This window comes from Periophthalmus magnuspinnatus, chromosome 21, assembly GCF_009829125.3.
Source record: "Periophthalmus magnuspinnatus isolate fPerMag1 chromosome 21, fPerMag1.2.pri, whole genome shotgun sequence".
Lineage (NCBI taxonomy): Eukaryota > Metazoa > Chordata > Actinopteri > Gobiiformes > Gobiidae > Periophthalmus > Periophthalmus magnuspinnatus.
Genome location: NC_047146.1, coordinates 23,264,056 through 23,270,055, shown reverse-complemented (window position 1 = coordinate 23,270,055; position 6,000 = coordinate 23,264,056).

Sequence of the window (6,000 nt, the reverse complement as noted above, 5' to 3'; positions counted from 1 at the left end):
CCGGCCTCCTGCTGGTGCCCAGAGTCAGGACTAAACATGGGGAATCAGTGTGTCAGTTTTATGCAGCTAAAACCTGGAACAGTCTTCCTGTAGATGTGAGACAGGCCTCTACTTTGACAATGTTTAAATCCAGGCTCCAAACTGTTCGGTTTAGCTGTGCATATGACTGAAAGGTTTTTATTCTGCACTCTTCTCTTTTAATGGTAATTTTATGATTATTTGTGTTTATTTATGTTTTGATTTGTTGTATTGTGATTTTAACGTCTCTGTAGAGCACATTAGAGCACATCATACTTTGTGTATGAATTGTGTGATAGAAATAAACTTACCTTGTATTGTCTTCCAGGGTTTTTTAGCTTAGCTTGATGTTGTGGCTAATGGCTAAACCAATAATTTAATTGGGCCCAAGACCAGCTAATACAGAGGCACATAGGTTCGTTGTTGAGGAACAGAGGCATAATTTAACTATAGCAAAATGCTGTTTATTTATACAGTTTTCATAAATTAGTTCAGTTTGACAATTACGTTGAAATAAGTTTATTAGGGCAGTTCGTTTCACAGGCCACTGAATGACACCTGGTTCCAAAGAGAGCTTGTTTGTGAATCCAGTCTGAGTTAGGATCACACACAGTACACGGGTAAGCCAAGGAGACAGAGCACGCTAACTCCAGGTTCAAGGTCAGTATTAAACTCTGGACGAGTGAGTAAAAGGCTGTGACAGCATAACACAGTATAATTTCCAATAAATAATTCTCCACTGGATATCTTATCTGTCTCTAACTAGAAACATTGAGTCCTGTTTTATGAAAATGTATCACATGTCGTTAGCTGCAACTATTTATCAGCCACTAATTAATACTCACGCTTTGGTCTTTTGGTAAACAAGTCTGTCACTGTTCAGAAACGTTTTATTTGATCTGAAGTTTATCTGTGTACGTTCTGTCGTTTTCACTTTCTTCTGCTGCTGATCATAAGATTGAGGTAGAAATGTAGTTGTTAAGCAAATGTTATTACTTTCAACTATCCATAAAAGTGTTTATGGATACTGTTAGTTGTAAGGATAAAAACAGCAGTCGTGGATGAAGAACTCAATGTTATTATTGAAGTAAAAGTGCAGATGCAGTGGTAAAAAGTTACTTGGGTTAAAGTATCACATGAAAAAACTCTACTTAAGTAAACTTCTTAAAGTACCTGTTTAAAAATGTGCTGTAAGAATAAAAATTTAAAGTATTTCACACAAGTGTTGCTCATTTGTTAAAGTGTAAATCTAGTGATATTGATAAAAAATGATATGTATTTTGGTATACAGTACCAACACGAATCAATTCTTATTTTTTCTTATGAATTTTGTGTATTTACTTTTGTTTGCTCAAAGCTTGATCTTGAAACCATTAGTCAGGATGTTGGTACATGGTAAAAATAACCTGTCAAATCAAATGAAAAGTACTTTACTTTTCAGTCCAGTTAAAAAAATGTAGTGGAGTAAAAAGTACAGATACCTGCTCTCAAATGTAGTGAAGTAAAAGTAAAAAGTACCTACTGTAAAATGTACTTAAGTAAAGTACAGATGCCTACAAATTCTACTTAAGTACAGTAATTTACTACTTTTACTTCATTACCTTTCAACACTGAGAAACAGCAATATGCAAAATCATGCACAAACTATTACAGTAGTTTTAATACTACAGAGCCCAAAATGTAGTGGGACGTTTATGGTAATTTGGGTTTTACACCAGATGCCCTTCCCCTTGAAAATGAATCTGTTTATCCAGTTTGGGCAGAGCAAAGCAAGAACTGACCAACTGACCTAAATGCATAGTATTTTATGATGACACGACACATTCCCGAGCACACATGCGTACAATTACACCCCAATGTGTAACCAGAGAGCGCCCTATAATGAGGTCTCCCAGTCTAAATACTGTACATGAACTGTGCGCCATAAAAAATGACAACAATGTGCTCTTTGGAAAGCAGATGGTCACAGTTCTGCCAGCGTTAACTACTGCCAAGTGATTATGTCTGATGATAAGTATCCTCGTTTAAAAGCATATCATTAGACCTTTAATTAAAACGGTGCTCATTTAGGTGACAGCGCACTCTAGCTAGTCATATATCTCTGCCAGTGTCTTCAAATGTATGCCACATGGAGCACATTTCTTCATTTGGTTGTGTTGAGTGTATGCAGCAGAGCACAGTCGCAGATGGCGGTGCTCTGGGGACTGGAGCATTGTCGCCTTGTGTGGTCCAGAGTTTATACTGAATGCTGCTCAGTGACAGTAACAAAGGAGGGGCTGAGGAGAGGGCAAAGACCAGAGTCACAGTATCATACCATCATGCAAAAACTTATAAGTCAGACGCTAAAAATAACACTAATAATTCACGTGTTCAATTGCCCCATGGAACCTTTTGACAATCTCCATATGATATCATTGCTTTGAGCGGGATAAGATAAGATAATCCTTTATTGTTTCTCATGGAAGAAATTTGTCTTGGGATAGGGAGTGACATGCTTTAACACAGACAAAATACATGTCAACAACATACGCCCATACAGACAACATCCACCATCGAAGATAAATAAATGAGAGGCTAAGAATAACCACAAGCAATACACCATAAGGACCTTTAAGTCTTCATGGATACAATCAGGTGGTGGAAAAGTTACAAAATGTTCCTTTAATGCAGGGGTGTCAAACTCAATTTCACCGAAAGCCACATGAGCAAAATGGTTGCACACAAATTTGTATAGATGTAAAAAAAAATATGACTGTGTAACTGCATATCTCCTGATAAACTGATGTTTTAAGACAGTCATACATTTTAATTTACCCTGTTGCGGGCCACATAAAATGATGTGGCGGGCCGCATTTGGCCCCTGGGCCTTGAGTTTAACACATGTGCTTTAATATATAATTTCTTAGCATTACACTAGTCAAAGAAAACACTACAGAAATGTATTGAACCCATTTATTGAATCACACAAAAATATGAATAAATTAAGTACAATACAGTGACATAAATTAAAGGTCCTATATTACACAAAATGGACTCCTGTGAGCTTTACGCCATGTTATAATGCTGTTACCTCCTCAAAAACATATGTCACACACAGTCACACGTGTTTGACTAACCCTTTGTTATTAGTCTATCTCAATGTCCAAAGCTCAAATGCTATGTTCCACCTTGTGATGTCATACAGTGGTGGAGATTGGCAATTGCAACGCTGAGATTATCCAAATGATTCTAATGAAGGTGGATAGAGTTTAAAAACACAGTGGAGCACTTCCTGTATTACGGCATGACATCACAAGGTGGAACAGAGTGTTTTCCCTTTGAGAGAAGATCTTAATATGCAGGGTTTGTGTGTTAAACGTGTGTGAAGAAACAAAACTCAAGTCCAGGTATGTTTTTGATGAGGAGATAACATTACAACATGGATCAGAAAATATGAGCCTGCAATCACAACATAGTCCAACTTTTGTTTATTGAAAGCATATATCTGGAAAAAGGTTTATAATCAGCATTTTAGCTTCTTTTGGGCTAATCATTATTTAGAGCTCCCTTATTTATGACCAGACCATGTCAAGCAATAATTTAGACCTGGTTTATTGTAAACCAAATATTTACTTACATACAGTAGTACTTGGTGTAAACAGTTTGAGAGTATGCACTAACTTGAGTTGTGTTTCAAATGTTCCTAATCTTTTTTCCTCGCACTGGCAGACTTTTTGGTGTTTGACCTGCGTAAGTGAAAGCACAAAAGGTAATGCTATCTGTACAAAGGACAAGTGCAGTGTACTCCCTGTGCATGGCCTAGTTTAGGGAGCGCTGGATTAATAAAACATGGGAGAGGATGAAGCTGTCCCCCAGATGTGATTGGAGGTTGGGGTTGAGGTACAGAAAGTTGACTCATGTTTTGACTCAGGGCTGGTGTTCTGCTGCAGAGGCCGGAGAGTATGAAATATTTAGAGAAAACTATAGGGTTATATACAAACGATATGCTGTCTCTCAATTATAAAAGATTTATGATTGAGGCTACTTCGTCATTCTGTTTGCTCTGTTTTAGAGACATATTAAATCCAAAATGCAGAGAAATAAAAAAAATTCTGCGTAATCCCTCAGTTGTCCATTTTACATTATGCAAATGATAACAAACCCTAATTTCTCTTTAGCTGTATAAGAGAACTGCATATGTGAGTACTTAGATCTCAAACAACTATCTCAGTGGTCCCCAACATTATTCTCCCAGCAACCTCTATGTTACCCTTGGATACGTTGGCAACCATAACATCCTTCTCATTCCTAAGAAGCTCCTGTCTTATATAGAAAAAAAATTATCATTTTTTTGTTGAATAAATGTATTAAAGAACACTAATCATAACTAAATACTAAATAATAAAATAATAAATAGAGACGTAATTAATATGCCACCCCTTGATTTGAATGTACGTAATCTGATGGACAATTTTATTTTCTATGAACCTGAACCACCCACTGGGAAGATTTGAATCTAGATTTTGGTAAAAAAAAAAAAAAAAAAGAAGAAAAAAAAAAGAAAGTATTATATTCACCAGTTTCATGTACCTTGAGTGGGCACTAGTCTCCCATATATAATGCTCTTTCATAGCTCCCCTGAAGATGCTTACCCATTTTCAGAGCGGATCCAATCTCCACTAACAATATTCATATCGTAACCATATTAGGTTGTATAAAATATATTAACAATAGGGAGCTAACTAGATTTAAAATTGTTTGGTAGGGAGTGTGCGCCACTGTTAAAAGGCTCTAAATGAACATGTTAGGTGAGCATCCACATTGAAGACCTTAGCTCCTCCAACTGCTTCAAGTGATTTGCCCTACTTTTTTTGCTGTCTTGTTTCTAATGAGCTCGAGCGTCTTTGAAATCAGGTTTCGATCATTTCTTTATATGACACTGACTGTTATCAGCTTTTATGGAGAACTTGCTCAGTTACGGGAAACATTTTTGCTTCCTTCAGTAAGTTTCCTTAGACTTGAACTTAGGGAAAGTTAATGTGATGAAAGCACTTGATATCACTGTTGTAAAGATGGCACATTTTAATGAGCAACAACAAAGAAACTCGTCAACCATTTACCTGGGGAGCATAAAACGTGTCGGAATATAAAGGGGGGAAGAAATTGCAGATTTACAGGAATGGTTGCAATAAATACTGATAAACTAGTGAAATTATGAATGGTGTTTGCTATCAGTAAACAACAGACTTATCATGCAAAATCTACTTTTTAAGCATCTTATAGTTGTTTCCTCTTACCATTTACTCACCAGAAACTGTATTTGGAGTTTTCACAATACCATTTTGCCAATCAATCCCCATTTTCACCACCACCTGCAAACTCCAACTGATCTGTTCTGAATTTGTTTTACAATTTTATTTTCTGTGATATACTTAAAATTCAGCAGTATTTCGCTCATGTTGCTACAAAAATAAATAAATAAATAAATAAATAAATAAATAAAAATGTGAATGGCTCAGCAGATGTCAGCGGACTTGTTTCTTTTATTAAGTAATTTTTGGTAAATAAATTAAAAATGTCCATATTGTACCATAATGATCCACGGGTGCCATAGATTATAAATATATAGCAGATTCAATCACAACAGGTCGTCTTAAAGTATAGAACATAACATTAGATCTTACCAGCACTGATTTCTGCAATTAATAATGACTTAGAAATATGTACAGGTTGTATAGTGGTATCATTTTTTGGTTTGTGTTGTGTAAAAACAAGTGTGCACTATTTTTAATCCCTTTTCTATATTGGGTAAAAAAAAAAAAAAATAAATCTACTAAATCTAATCTAAATCTACTCTACTGATTTCTATAGAGCTCATAATATTTTAGGTCAAGGGGTTTTGTTGATTTCTATTGTCTGTCTACTGTCTTAGTAGATAGAGGCACTTTGTACTTTGTGGGACATGAAGAACACTCCACTTTTATTTGATTTGTTTGTTTTGTA